Raw genomic sequence first — 16,651 nt, forward strand, 5'->3', positions numbered from 1 at the left:
TTAAAGACAAGTTACATATAGTAGTTTAGATTCACAAAGAGAATTGGTGATGAAATATTTTCTTAAATCTTGCTAAATGTTAATGAACTAAATATTGTTAACTGTGATTCTTACTTGATAACTGTTGTGTTATGTATTTTGCTATGTTAAGGTTAAAACCCTTCCTTTTATTTTAGACAGAAAAGAGGAGATGATGAGAGATATCATTCTGTAAATATGTTTCTCATACTGGATAGTGAATGAAGCAATGTTGGCCAATAGGAAAGGAAGATAGGAGGGACTAGGTGACAAGGAGGGAAGAGGAATTAGTAAGGAGTCAGCATGGAGAGACCTGGGAGACCAGATGCCTGCCCCACTCCCCGGTAGGGAAAACCACATGGAAATACATAGAAATGGGTTAATACTTAAGACAGAGCTAGCCGAGAAGAAACAAGTAACTGGCCAACAGCATTTATATCAAATACAGGGTCTCCGTGTATTATTTGGGGTAGGCAAGGCGGTGGGACCAGACAGGTGGTGGGGGAAAAATCATACTCTTTACAGAGTCTGTATTCCTGTTGACATAACCTGTATGAAAAAAATGTAGCTGCTTCAGTAATATACTTTTTATAGGCAATGCACAATGAAATAAAAATGGAGAAAAATAAATTCTTAAGAACACTGGATTATTCAACATTTTAATGAAGAATTCTGTATTTGAAATTTTTACATTAGTAGCCCATATATGTCAGTCTCTATAAAGACTCCAAAAGCAAATGGCTAATTCTCTTGAAACAAAAGTAACAAGAAGCAGGTGCCAAAGAAAATTTTGCTGACATGTTGTAAAGATTGACCCAGCACATTTATCAATTATGTTTGTTGGGATTAATGTATAGATTATAAACACTAATGAACCACCCTCACTGGGAACATTAGCATAGTGGTAGACAATTGTGGTTAGCTCCTTCCCTGACAATCACTGTTCTCTAATGAAAACGTTTATATTTTATCAGCTTTCATAACAGAACATAAGATTCCATGGTAAAAGAAAACAAAAGTTCTCTGAATTCTTAAAATCCCATTTGGTGTTTACTTTGCTATTTTCACAAAACACAATTTTAACTACATCAAGATAAATAAAAGACAGAATTAACTTACAAAAAGAGTTATACACTTAAGTGGGAATTTGGTAATAAATGTCAGCCAAAACTAGATGAGACCATTCCAAGGAGACTAAATATATTTTAGAAGTTCTGTTTTTATTGTGTATATCCACTCAATGAATAAATATGCATTTGTTTTGAAATCTATGTAGCTAAAACAAACTCCAATTAAGATTTATCAATACTATGTTACATATTTAAAAATTCAATATTCTCCAAGAATATAGAGAAGGGAGGATAATTATTAACCTTGGGAAATACGATGTTGAATTAATTCTGTCTTCCTCATACCCTGTTTGATGTATAGCCAATTCCTGCATCTGCCTCCATATGCTTTCTCTTCACTTCTCATACATGTGTAGCATTGTCTTCTGTGTGCTGAGTGCACTGTAAAGAATCCACTCATGCCAAGATGCGGAGAGGCTCCTTCCTTGATCCTTCATCACTGAGATTCCATCAATCCTGATCCTGAAATTAAGTCTGTATTCTTAGCCATATAGAGCTAAATTTCTATGGAGTTACTCAACTTTACCCACCTTCTTTCCTCCCATTCTCTTGTAGCATCTCCTATTCAGATTGTATTACCACAACTTAATAATAATAACTTTTGTTAAAGTCACACCAATGATTGCCATATCTGAAACTCACTCCTCATTTAATCTAGTAATTTAGGAAGTGCAGGTGAATGTGTGATTGTTGCTCCAATCTCAATACCTTTCATGTTGCTTCAGGAAAATCTTCTTGTGGTACCATTTCTTCTCAGTCATATTTATGATTGTGGATTTTGAAATTCTCCAAGCTGGTCCCTTTGCGTCTTCTCTATATTAGCTTATCTCCAGATACTTTCTTTAAATCTAGGCTGATGGTGTTTTGGCAAAGGTTTTCTGGACTTCACTGTTTTATTACCAAACACATTCTTACAATCACATAAGTGCCCTGTATAGCTAATTATGTCATCATACAAAAATCAATCACTGAATTTCTATTCCTAAATTCTCTGCAAATTCTTTTGCAATAGTTTTCTCTTGGCAATATGTTAACCTATCAACAAAACACATTTTTGTACCAGTTCCATTATTGGGAAGTACATACTTCCTTTTTCTTGAAGCTCATATTAATAACATGAAATGTTTTCCATATTTTTGTAGTTACCCTAGGTATTATAACTTGAAGTAAAATGTCTTGGCATGCATTTAATAGATGAGGGACAAATATCTCTAAAATGACACATAGATTTAGGCTCTTGATTGTAGCATTTCCTGAAAAATATACAGTCCTATATCTTTTTGACTTTGTGGTTTTGGGTAATGCATAAAATGTAGCTGTAGTGTGTAAACTTCCTACTCACTGCAGTAATTGTACCACTTTATGCGTGTCATTGGTTTTATGGTAACTCCTTATATACTCATTCAAGACATTTGCTGTAATTTTTAATGTCTGATAATTATTTCACTAATTTAAAATGTATATTTTATTCATGGGTATGGATCGGTTTTTTTTTCCCCTCTAATTGTATGTCTCATTACTCCTTTAATCGTTACACTTTTCATTTTGCTAGTGATATTTACATTCCATCTAAGAATTTATGCTAATGCCTGAAATCATAACTTTTGAAGTACTAGGTTTTGCCTACCATTACATTGGTTTTATACATAACTTTTAGGACAGTTACTATATCATTATTAATTCTTCAAATCTATGAGTTTATTATTTAATTATATGGTATGTAATTCTGTTCAATAATATTTTTAAGTGTAATATAGATATTGTCACTAGTTTTATTGGTAGCTATTTTATGATGGTAAAGCTTTTATAAACTAACTTACTTTTAAATTTATTTTTTGATTGCATGCTTTTTTCCATCTTAAGAATACACTAACTTATATTCTAAAATAATTTGAAATTTCTTTAGATTTTTTGTAGATGCAGACATATCTGTGTGAAATTTAGTTTTGTTCTTTCCTTTCTAACTCTTAAATATTTAATTTCTTAATTTAATTTGCTTACTGTGTTGACAAAAGTTTTCAATCCAGTGTTATCTGGAAATAATGACTGATAGTATACTGTGGCATTTCCCAACCACAGCGATAATTTTAATTTATCATTATAAAATCTAGTATGAGAAAATTTGATATTTAATTAAAGATATCTATGCTCTACTTTTTTAAAGCAAATTTTCAAAGAATCCTTGTATTGAGTGATTTCTGTTTTAAAATTAGCTCTTGTTGAATTTTATAAAACTCTTTGAATAACTATGGAGAGGACAGTATTCATCTTGGAGCTTAATCTTTAGAGGAGATTCACTGCTTAAATTTTAATTTTAATGAGTATGGTATTTCTGAACTATGGTATATTTTTTCCATATTTATAGATGGTATTTGATTTAATATTTACCACAATTTTTTCTGTAATATTTCTACCATATTTCAACAACAAAGTTACTCAAATTAAAATAATAATTTCTGAAATCTTTCTTCTTTACTAGTCTTAATAGTTTAAGAGTTATGCTATTTCCTTCTTAAAATATGAAAGCAATAACTATAAGTGGTGTTGTGCTTGACATTTTGAGTAATTTAAAAGGTGCAATTTCTTTGATAGATAATGTTTTCTAATTTTCCATCTTTTAGCATATTATAGAAAATTGTATTTTTCTAGGGATATGGTTATCCAAAATTTATAGTTTTACAAAACGATATCAGATCTTATAACTGGCAGGATGATTTGTGCTATAGTGATATATTTTTCCAAGTTACTTATCTGTGATTTATATTTTATTTTTCTAGATTATTTTTCTATATAATTTTAAAATTCCTTTAAATCAGTTGTTGTTGCTTTTAAGTTGATCTTCATGTTTCATTTTCTAAAGGGAAGCCTGACCTAATTTCCCATTTTGACTATTACAGTTTAAATGTGAAAGTTCACAGCAGACTTTTGCTTGAACACTTGATTCCCAACTAGTGGTACTGTTTTTAAAGTGTAAAGAATCTTAAAGAGATAAAAAAAAAAAAAAAAAAAAAAAAAAAAAAAAAAAAAAAAAACAAAACCTCCCTAGAGAAAGTAGGTTACTAGAGTCGAGCTTTCAGGCTCTATAATCCAGTCCTAAATTTTATCTATTTTCCCCCATTTTGTATGTAAGTGATATAGCTCAGCTGCTCACTGCTGCCATTATGCCTTCTTCATCAAACTGAACAATTTAACAATTTAACAATTTAAGTGGTTTTTGTCACAACAACAATAATAATAGCTGTTTATCTCCAAATAGTTTGAGGAATCACCTGGCATATTGATGGATCTCTTATAACAAGTAAGATGTAAATAATTTTATATGTTACTTCTTTAATTTCACATGAATGTCTTTAATCAAGATGAATATCGTTTTCTATGTTAATGTTTATTCTGTAATTTGTTTTCAGTCTTTTTGAAATTAATGGGGTGATTTGTAGCAATCAAGGCTCAGCCAACCACTGTTGCCTCTTCCTTCCTGGGCATTTGACTTATTTTCACATCCTGTGTCACTGTCGACTCTTGATTTGTTTTGATTATTTGAGGAGGTATGGTGTCCATAAATCATCTTGGCTTAACAATTTGGCATTGGCCTTCGGTAACAGATTTGCCTGAAATCTGCAACTCTTTCTTGTGAGGGGAGAAACAAATGTTGAATGCCAAGTCTTCTTTTTCACTGTGGTAGCCTGATTTCTGAAATCAGGAACCAGGAGGCAGTAACTTATTGAAAGACCATAGAAGGGTTCTGTTTACTGACTTCTGGCTAGTTCTACCAGCAATGGTTGGGCTCTCCTACATCTGTTCTAAAGCATTTCCTATAGCCCAATTTTATGGAGGCATTTTTTCATTTGGGGTCAGGTGAATCTAGCCACTATCAAGGTGACATAAAATTAGCCAAGCAAGTAAAAGACTAGCATAATAAAAACATTAAGACATTAAAGAATGTAACTGAAGAGCATATTAGTAGATGGATAGCTCTTCCATCCTCTCACAAATCAGTACAATTAATATTGTGAAAAACAAAGCTTCCAAAGTCCATCTGTCCATCTATCTTTTTTAAAATTTATTTTATATAACAAATTTCACTTAAATGAATTTAAATCAAAACATTTATAGACAATATTTGGTAATTTGGGCGTTGTTCTTTCCAAACTACTTCCTGCTGGTAAGGGGCACTGTCATAGGGGATTCGAAGAAGATGCAGAAATACTGGCTGTAGTCTGTAAGGCTGCTTTGTCCAGCTGTTTTGAATGTAGAATCACCTCGTACTCTGTTTCAGGCAGTCTGGCTTGATCAAACCACATTAGTCTGGAAGGAATCCACATCTTTTCATTTTCTATGGAAACAAAAATAGAAATCCTTTTACCCAGTAATTTGTCCTTCAACTTAAAATTTGGAGTCAAAGCATGTTTTTTAATTTAATTTATTATTTTACATGTCGATCCCAGTTCCCTCTCCCTCCGTCCCTCCTTCCCTCCCTTTAACCCTCTCTGCCCTCTCACATGCACTCTAAACTCCCTCCAATCCCATCCCCCCACCACAATTCCATGTATAGGGGAATGCCATCCAGTTGGGGAAATGTAGATCTGAACGGTCATGTGAAGTAGAGACCAGGGCTTCTCTCCTATCTCTACATTAGGGAAGTTATCCGTCCATGGGGGATGTGTTCCCAAAGTCCTTTTATGCACCAGGGATACATCTTGGCTCCACTGTCTGAGGTCCCTTAGACTGCTCAGTCCCTCTGGCTGAGACCCATATTCAGGGGGGCCTGAGTCAGTCCCATGCAGGCTTCCCAGCTATCAGTCTGGGGGCCCATGAGCTCCTCCTTGTTCAGGTAAGCTGTCTCTATGTGTTTCTGCCGCCTGGTCTTGTCCTCTCCATCTGCATCTGGGTTCTAGTTCGACTCAGTGTTTATGTATGGTTGTTTGATCCTGTTTCCAACAGGCATTAGTTGAGGGCTCCATGGATAAGTTAGTTGTTGATCTCACTCTCCGGGAAGGGCATTTATGATAGCCTTTCCACGGAAGCTCAAATTGTTAGTTGGGAGCAGTCTTGTAGTTCTTTAGACCTTTCTTTGTGTTTTATTTTATCTTCAAACCAAAATTGGCTCCCTCATTTATGTTCTTTCTCTCTGTGTCTGTCTCTCTTTCCTTTCTTCTATCCCTATCCAGGCTCAACCTTCCTGGTTGCACATGTTTTCCTTTCTTCCCCCTCGTTTTCTCCTACTTCTCTCTCCATTCACTGCCTCCCCACTTCCCCTGAGCTCTGGGTGACTTGTCCCTTCCCAGTTCTGTGAGGGACTTTATATGAATATCTAAGAATACACCTTGTATCGTAAGTCACGTCCAAATGGATCAAAGACCTCAACCTCAATCCAGCCACATTGAACCTCTTAGAAGAGAAAGTAGGAGGTACCCTTGAACAAATTGGTATAGGAGACCACTTCCTGAACATAACTCCCGTGTTACAGACACTGAGAGAAATAATTAATAAATGGAACCTCTTCAAACTTAGAAGACAAAGGGCTGATCTCCAAAATATACAAAGAACTCAAGAAACTAGTTAACAAAATACCAAATAACCCTATTAAAAAATGGGGTACAGAACTGAAGAAAGAATTCTCAATAGAGGAAATCAAAAAGGCTGAAAGACACTTAAGAAAATGCTCCACATCCTTAGCTATCAGGGAAATGCAAATCCAAACAACTTTGAGATACCATCTTACCCCTGCCAGAATGGCTAAAATTAGAAACACCAATGATGACTCCTGTTGGAGAGGATGTGGAGAAAGGGGAACACTCCTTCACTGCTGGTGGGAGTGCAAACTCATACAGCCATTTTGGAGATAGTATGGTGGTTCCTCAGGAAAATGGGAATCAGTTTACCCCAGTACCCAGCAATCCCACTCTTAGGCATATACCCAAAGGATTCACATCCTTGCAACAAAGACATTTGTTCAACTATGTTCATAGCAGCACTATTTGTAATAGCAAGAACCTGGAAGCAACCTAGATGCCCCTCAATTGAAGAATGGTTAATGAAGATGTGGCACATCTACACAATGGAATACTACTCTGCAGAAAACAATAATGGTATCTTGAAATTCATAGGCAAGTGGACGGCACTTGAGGAAACCATCCTGAATGAGGTAACCCAGCCACAAAAAGAGGAACACAATATGTTCTCACTCATTTATGGATTTTAGACCTAGAGCAAAGGATCACCAGCCTATAATTCATACCACCAGAGGAACTAGGATACAAGGTGTATTTTAAGAGATCCATGTACCTTTTAATGCTATTTCAATCTCCCTTCCCTCCCTTCCTCCCTCCATTTCTCCACCCATTCCTCCCTGCCTCCCTCCCTGCCTGTACTTCCTCTTTCTTTCTTTCTTTCTTTCTTTCTTTCTTTCTTTCTTCTTTCTTTCCAAACAGTGTTTCTCTGTGTAACAGATTTTACTGTTTTGGAATCAGCTCTATAGACCAGGCTGGCCTTTAACTCACAGATATCAGACTGCCCCTGCCTCCCAAGTGCTGGGATTAAAGGTGTGTACCACTACAGCCATGCTCAATTTTCTTAACAGCACAAATCTTCAATATTGCCAATACATATTTATTTGTACTGTAATAGTGTCTTCTACTCTTTAGTAGATTATTTTGTATGTGGAATCTAGTATTTTTCCTAATTAGAACCTTTATCAATATCCAGCATTGTGTGTATGTGTGAGTGTGTGTGTGTGTATGTATATATGCATGTGTATACATTTGTGTGTGCATATGAGCAAGGTCACATCTAATTAACAGCTTTGGATTATTTCTACCAACACTTTCATTTTCCATGCCTTATTTTGATCCTCAAATTATTTTATTTTAATCTAAGACCTAGATAATGTGGTAGCTCTGAAATCAGTGAAAACTTTACAAAATTAAGGAAACACCAACATGATAGCAAATAAAAATACTGACCATAAAAGTAGTGTGGGAACAAATGTACTTCACAGTGTATTTAAGAGAAACCTGCTAAAAAGATTGACATTAAATTGTAAGCTTTAGAGGAAGATAGTATCGGTATATCTGATAAATACCACTCATCACAGTAGGTAATAATTTGTGTTCTCATGGAGAAGGAATTTCAAAGCAACACATAAAGATTTGAAAAATAAAGCAGAACTTTAAATAAAATAAAAAACAATGTATATAATTAAAAGGAAAAGAAAATGTGTGACCTCTAATGAAATAAAGTATTTGCACCTAATTATACATATAAAAAGATAATGTTGCTGCAATATCAAATACTTTTTCTCAGCTGCAGGTAAGTCCCAATTAATTCAGAAATAACCATAGGCTGTAGAGGTAAAACCAAGACAAAGTTTTCCCATGCAAGTATCTTCAGAAACAAAGAATTGTGCAATCTCCTTCCAGAAGAAGAGGGTAAGAATAAATTTAATCAAGATTCATTTCTAGGTGTGTAAAGTGTACAAATTTGTTCCTCTCTAATTCAGATGTTGAATTCTTAATCTCCACTGCAATAGAAGTTATTGTTTTTACAGGTAAGGTCTTTAAACTATTAAGTAAATTATGTAGGTTTGGTGGAATGTCCTGTTCCTTCATTTAATGTGTTTCCTTATGAGGTAAAAATGATTATTCAGACTTTCTAAGGCATAAATGCATGAAGATAAAGGTAGTTACATATGACTCAAACAGAAGAATGTGTTGGTATTAAAATCATAACATTCTGTTTGTTGGAATTGAGAGGAAGTTTATCTCTGCTGATTAAATTTACCCAAACAGTGATGTGATGAAGTAGAAATATAGGAAAAATAATGCAAAATATGTTTTTGAACTAAAGAAAATATAGAGAAGAATCTAGAGAAATGAAGTAATGCAAAAGGGATGTGAGTTTTAAAACAAGGGCAAAAATATGTGATATTGTATATCAAGTAGTGTGATAAGGTTAAAGTTGAGAATATTTCCTATACTCTTTGAAAGAAAAGTACAGTTGGAGCAATGTACATAGTCATCTCTAATTTCTCCAAATTCACCTTGAATTAGGACCATAAAATTAGATGATATTTAAGATCTAACAAAATTATGAAGAAACACATATAACTAGCAATATGTAAATATTGTTATTGCTTTCCATATATATATAGCATATGTGGGTATTGATATGCATACATTGGTATTATAGCATTGTATTTCATTAGAAGATGAACATAAAATTTAAGGATATGAGTTCATTTGTTTTACAAATAATAAGAGACCCAGAGACTAATTCAAGGTTCAAGCTGAAGATTACAAAGAAAAAGCAGCTGGTTACTAGCTCTTACTCTACATCAGGGTAGAAGGAGATCCTGGCTACACCAAACCTCAGACTGTAACCTATCCTCAGAATGACTGAAGAATACTGTCTCAATGACTTCCTATCCTCAATGTGGCTGGAGAATGATTCCTTCCTATATTCAGTGTGCCTGGAGAATGAAAACCTAATACTTTACTGAAGACCCTGCTCCTATCTTTTATATTCCTCTAGTGCTGGGATTAAAAGTATGTGGTCCCAGGTCCTGAATCTTCTTTATGTGAGCTGTTTCTATTTAGGACTGGATCAATCTTGTGTAGATTTGGGTGGCCTTGAACTCACAAATATCCATCTACCTCTTAATCTTGAGTCCTAGGATTGAAGTTGTGTACCACCACCTCCTAGCTTCTGGTTGCTGGAATTAACGTTGTGTATTACCACTGCCTGACCTCTATAGCTAAGGCTGACTTTGCTTTTTGAATCCTCAGGCAAGCTTTAATAAATCATAAATAATATATTGCCACATTGTGTTACTGTGATATGCTAAGAAACTCTATCCTCACCCTCCCCAGATAGGAGGGATTCACACAGTTGCACACAGGTGAAGTTTGCTTCTATGTGCACTTTGAGTCTTCTTATGCATTTTGCTCTCATGAATTAATCAAGATTTGTTAGTTATGATTCTATAATCAACCCCTTATTCAAATTATTCCATGTAAAACTGAGACCTCATTTTCATTTTATTTATATTCCTTGTTGATGATCTGACACATCAAAGAATTTGACCTGAAAAATTGTTTTTGTTGAGAAAGTGACCTTATTTTAATAGAATTTTTTGAAACATATTTTCAGCATTTCTAATGAATAGCTACATGCAACAATCAGTCAAGCAGGAATTTCAAGTTCAATGTCCTTAACTTCTCTGTCTTCTTAAATCAGGTTGACTTCTGTCCTACAGGAAAGGGTGTTTAGATTACAGAATGCTCAGAGGGTATTGTAAATCTCTGCAGGCAGTCTTATTGATCTGAATGTCACTTCTGTACCTCCCCAGGCAGAGCAGTGCTATAGTCTACAAACATATCCTAAACACACCAAAATAACCTCCTAGTCTGAATATTAAAAGACAATAAAATCAGCACATTTGTTTGTTTTGCATTGTAGGTTTTCCATGGTTAAACATGCTTGTTGCCTTTCGAAAATTAATGCAAATATAAAGCTTATTCCAGCAGCAATTATATATATATATATAATCACACACATACATGCATGTGCACACATGCACACTAAATTAAAAGATGGAAACAGCATCAGAAAATAAACACTAAAAATGGTATAACATGAAGAAGCCCAGGTTGAGAAAATTTCAAGCATGATTCTTTGCCTTCTTGAACTCTGATTAAAAGGTTGCTTAGCAACAGTGGCAGTAACAGCTGGGACACCCTTGATCTTGTTGTGTAAACTATTAAAAATAGGTGATGGAAAGTGGCACCATGGAAACAATGACTCCATGAAGCAGGTGTTTGCAGTGCTGCTTTGCAGGCTAATGTTAGAGGTGTAAATTACATAAGACAAAATAACAAAATAACTTGGACCTTCATTCCTCTGATCTTTCTTATAGTCAAATAAAAACAAAAAGTTATTTATCTTCCTTTTCATTTTTTTGTCTAAATATTCCAGCATTTTAGTGAAATAAACAATAATTAGATTGAATAGCAGTATAAAAATGATAGATGAATTTCCACACAAATTCTACATAGAGTCTAGAGCCACATATTTACTTACAAATGAATCCATATAAAGGCTTGTCTAAATAACACTGTACAAGTAGCTTTTTTTATGTACTAGACAGATCATCTTGTATTTATGTTATGTAAAATATGTTTAACCTAATTTAGATTAATACAAATATATTTAATTTTTCACTTCTCTTGTCTGAATTCCTCCTGTGTACACTCCATTACATCTTAGATTCATGACCTCGTCTTCTCTAATTATTATTGTTACATCCCCCTACACAAGTCTGCACACCCTCACTCACACACATACATATGTATATATAAATACAATATGCTCAGTCCACTTAATGTTGTCATTTAGGCTTGGATGACACAACTTTGGAAGACTGATTCTTTCTCGGGGCAGCCCTTTCTAGCCTGCTCTTCTAGAGGCACAGCCTTGTAAGATTTCCACTGCTCATGTTGGCATGTTAACTGTGTTGTCATGCTTCTCATCTTGTTTAAGTGGTTAAGTAGTTTAGATTTCATCCATATTATACACAGAAGTCATTATTGTACATCAGAAGGCTTAGTCTTCTGAGTCTTATATTTTCTACCCTCTTTCTAAGATTAGGACTAATTCTAGGGGTTGTATTGAAAATGTATCAATTGAGGTTAGATACTCCATGATCAGTTGGTTCTACGCATTCTGAGCAGTTGTCAATTTTTTTAAAGTTTCTGTCTATTGTTGTTACCTTTATTAGGGCTAAGATCTACACTTAACTGAATAAATATAAATATTTAGAGTACAATTTTAAATTATGCTGTTTTTGGAAAGTGACTCTTGTAGGTTCTCTTCTAGGTTATATGTACCCACCAGCCACAAGCAATTGAAAACCAAAAATGGGGTTTGAAAAGTTGTTAGAGTGTGTATAAAATTCAATAGGCTGGAGATAGTCTCCTTGATTCTGTGTTAAACATGGCGCAGTCTGTGAAAACTAGTTAACAGTAAAATATATTTACATGCTTCTAACCCATCTCCTCCTTCCAAATACTACCATTAAGAGATTAGAAGCATGTCCCAACATGCATAGCTTTTTTAAAATGGGTTTTAGGGAACTGAATATAGCTCCTTACATTTATGTGGAAGGCACTTTACCTTTGCTACCACTCTAGAAAATAATTAATTATTTTAAATAATAATCATATAAATTTTTGGTTTTCATGAGATTCTTTATATACAATGTTCCCTTAATCCACTTTTTTTATTCCTGACCAGTGAATTTATACATTATTGGTGGAGCAAAAAACATGTTTGGATATTTAAATCACATAAATATATGTGATAAGACCCAGAATGTTCAGTAATTTTTTTTTATGTTTATTTCACATATATGACACTGAGGAGCCAAAAAGAAATTACCATAATTAAAAAAGACAGCAGCATAATCTGTAAAACATCCTATAAGCAAGTAGAAAAGCTGTGATTTGGATATTTGTTTCTTTTAATTTTTGAGGAAAATAACCATATTTATTTTATTTTAAGTGTATGATAGTTTTATCTGAATTTATGCCTGTATCATTAGTGCTGGTGATGATGACAGAGGCTGGAGGATGGCATTGCACACTCGGAACTGTGTTATAGATATCTATGAGCTGCAATGTGGTGCTGGGAGTAGAACATATGTCCTCTCCAAAAGGTGTTCTTAACTGTTGTGCCATCTCTCTAGTAGCCAAAATTTTGCTCTTCTTCTTCAGAGTTATGTTCACTGATACCTGAAGCTAAATTTAGTTGGCAGCATCAAAGCCTTTGAAACACTTGAAATGCTGAATTGAGTTTATTACTGAATAGCACTTATATTATAAGTATTATATAGAAATATAGCAGATCATTTAACTCAATGAACTCTTATATGTTAAATCTCTGCATTAAAGGCATGAAACAAATAGAAAATATAAAAGTTGTAAAATATTAAGGAAATATTATGAAACACATGATAATGCAGGAGTACTAAATTAACAAAAAGGCCAAAGCATTAGCAATGCTAAGGTACTGCTAGTCTGAACTTGAGGATTAGAAGGAAACAGAGAGGACTGAAATATTGAATTTTATAGAGCAATGTGAAAGTAATTTTAAATTTGCAACCAGGTTCTCCTTTGAATCAAGGCCATGAAGATGGACCTTACCATAGGAAACCCCTCAGAAATCAAATCCTGCAATCATGGCATTCATTAAAACACACAAGTGGCAACAGAAGCATTGAATGTAATATGTCAGATGAAATCTTAATGGGATTATTTACATATATGTCATCAATAAAAATTGAAATAGATGAACTAAACTATGTGCTTTTCATCAATTTTTTTTTCTTTTTTTAAAATGTAGTGACTCTTCAATGCAACTTTGTTCACAGAGCCATTTCTTCGGTGAAAAATGTTGGTCAATAAGTGGTCTGAGAATCCTTTGCTTCAAGTCCTAGATCTATACCTTCAATTTTCTCAACAGCAGTAGGACTATAATTACAGTATTATATGATGTGATTCTGTGAGCCCTATGGAAGGATGTGTGGCAAAGGACAATGCTATGCGGTCATCTCAGAAACTGCTTGCTTGATGAAACAGTGCTGATTAAATCTGGTGCAGTAGGAATTGCCTTCAGGAGCCACTTAGAGTTTGAAAACAAATAATGAAAGCCAAACACGACAAAATCAGAAGTTCTTTATGATCAAACACTTAGGAAATTTTGTTGTTGTTGTTGTTTTTAATGAAATAGTGGTTAATCTTGAAATAATATACATAAAATAACTCTAATCATGGCATTTAAAAATTCAACATTTTAACTTCTATTTCTGTAAAATTCAACTTATACAAATTATTTATTGATATAAAATTATTTGATAATATACATTATCAAGATATAAATAATTAGGTATTTAAATGTATGAATATGCAATTAATATTCTCATTCAACTGGTAAATACATACCAAAAAACCCCAATACCTTAGGTCTGAATTTTTAGAGACACAAGGAAGGGCCTAGACCCTGCCCCAAAGGATGTGACATACTTTGATGATCTCCCATGGAAGGCCTTACCCTCCCTAGGGAGCAGAAGGAGAATGGGATAGGGGGTTGGTGGGTTAAGAGGGATGGGATTGATGGGAGGGAGAGACAACTGTGATTGATATGTAAAATAAGATTGTTTTTAATTTACATTTTTAAAACTACTAAGAAAAAAGATTAAAGGGGTGTTCCACCACACCTTACTCAAATATTACACTTAAAAAAAAAAAAAAAAGATTTCCTTATACATATTTTAAATGTAGGGAACGTTTAGAAGGATATCTTTCATATAACAATCATCCAGTATCTTTAACATTTCTTTAAATAACAATATATTTGCTGAGGCTGAAACAAGCAACATCAGTCATCAGTAAAATATTATTCAGAAATAACTCTGTGACCATTTTTCCAGGTTTTCAGATATAGCTCAGGTGTGAATACCTCAGTTTTAAAGTTGGCTCCAACCCAGTGATATGACTTGGAGAGGCTTTGTAACCTTAGGGAACAGGACTAACTGTGAGAAGCAGGTACTGAGGAAAAGCATTGGATCTACTGCTCTGCTTCCTCATTTACTGCCATATGGGCAGCCTTCATCACACAATCATCATGACTTCCCTGCCTTGGATTAAAGAAAGTCTTGTGAAGTCATGAGACAAAATAACTATTCCCTGCCTGAATTATTATTCACAAGAACTTTTGCCACCATAGTGGAAATAACAACTTGTTAACAAAGTATTAACAAATTATATTCTTCCTATGCTCAAAAAACTAGAGAGGAGATGTATTACATTTAGTCATATTTTTTTCTCAGTGTCTTCTGACAGTTGCTTAATTATTTTTTGCCCTATAAAACTGGAGTTTTGGGGAAGAAGGCCTATTATTATTACCACAGCCTTTCCTTTTAAGGATCAGGTTTTAATTTCCAGCACCCACATAAAAGCTCATAGTTTTTTTGTAATTCCAGTTCCATGGATTTGACATTGTCTCCTGGTTTTTATGGACACTGCATACATGTGCTTCACAGACATATATGCAGACAAAATGTGTGTGCACACATGCACACAAACACACACACACACACACACACAGAGCACACAGCACACAATAAAAATAAATCTTAAAGAGGATGTTGATGTTTTGAAATGTTTGGCCAATTTAGTCCTGATATTTTAAAATCCCTTAGTCTAGCACCTACCATAATTCATTTCTACATATTTCAACACAGAGTAAAACAGTGGGAAAATAGAATGTTTCTAAAATTTCAATCTTTGAAATCAACTTAGGACAAGTAAAAGTGTGACCCTGTTTTACTTCTAAAATCAATAAAGCACAATAAAGAAAATCATGCTCCTGAATTTAGAGAATCAAAAGGTATCTACAAGGTACAGTTAACAAAATAAAAGTCCTGTTTAACAATGTTTGGAACTCTAAAGTCAGTTCATAAAAACTAGCACACAGTAGGTTAGAAAGATACATGTTGAACCTGTTCATCCACTGTACTTTCAGTGTGTTTTTGAGTCCAGAATCATAATAGATAAATGGGTATATCAACCATAGAGTCCTTATCTTTTAAAATTGTAAGAATTTACCCATCATATAAAAAGATACATATCAGCGCACAGAGAAATGACAAACAACTATGAAGTAATTACTATGTCAGAAAAAGAAACAAACTCAAAAGAGTGTTTTCTTTTCCATTAGCATGGATTGTAGTACTGAATGCTCATGTATTCATAAATCCCTCTTTGCCACATTATATAGGTTACTAAATTAGACCACACATCCAGAATAGTGAATAAACTACCATTTCCCTGAGATCATGAGTCTCTACACTGCTATAGACCTGAATAATAAAGAGATGAGGACACATATGAAATGTGATAGATGGAGGAAAACATTAGTGTACATGCTGGAAGGCAATCTGAATTGATTTATATTTATATAAGTTATCTGGAAAGACTGCTTAAGTAATGATTTTAGTAGATATATGATGATGGCTGACATTTTTAATGATGAAAAACATGGGAATGAAATGAGAGAAATTCAAATAGCAAAGCAGAGAGACTAAACTTACTTTGTGTTAAGACTAGTTGCTATACACCTGTTGAAGTGTAGAGCATATTAGAGATTACTGACAGCCTGGGTGTTTTAATGAAAAGAAATTTTAATCCTTTTAGTAAAGCAAGATGACATATTTTTTGTAAGGAAAACAACACATATAGTAGATGTAACTGCTTGTCAGTATCTGGAAATTAAAAAATGTGCATATACGTATAATTTAGGATCTTTACTAAGAGAAAATTTAAAATGTGCGGTTTCAGCTAGACCTCGACCTGGAGTTTAGTTCTACTTGGAGTCCGCTCAATGGTATTAGAAATGTTTTACAAACACCTGCAATATAAATATTAATATTTATAAACAAATCATAATAT

This window comes from Phodopus roborovskii, unplaced genomic scaffold (genome assembly GCF_943737965.1).
Source record: "Phodopus roborovskii unplaced genomic scaffold, PHOROB, whole genome shotgun sequence".
NCBI classification, from domain to species: domain Eukaryota; kingdom Metazoa; phylum Chordata; class Mammalia; order Rodentia; family Cricetidae; genus Phodopus; species Phodopus roborovskii.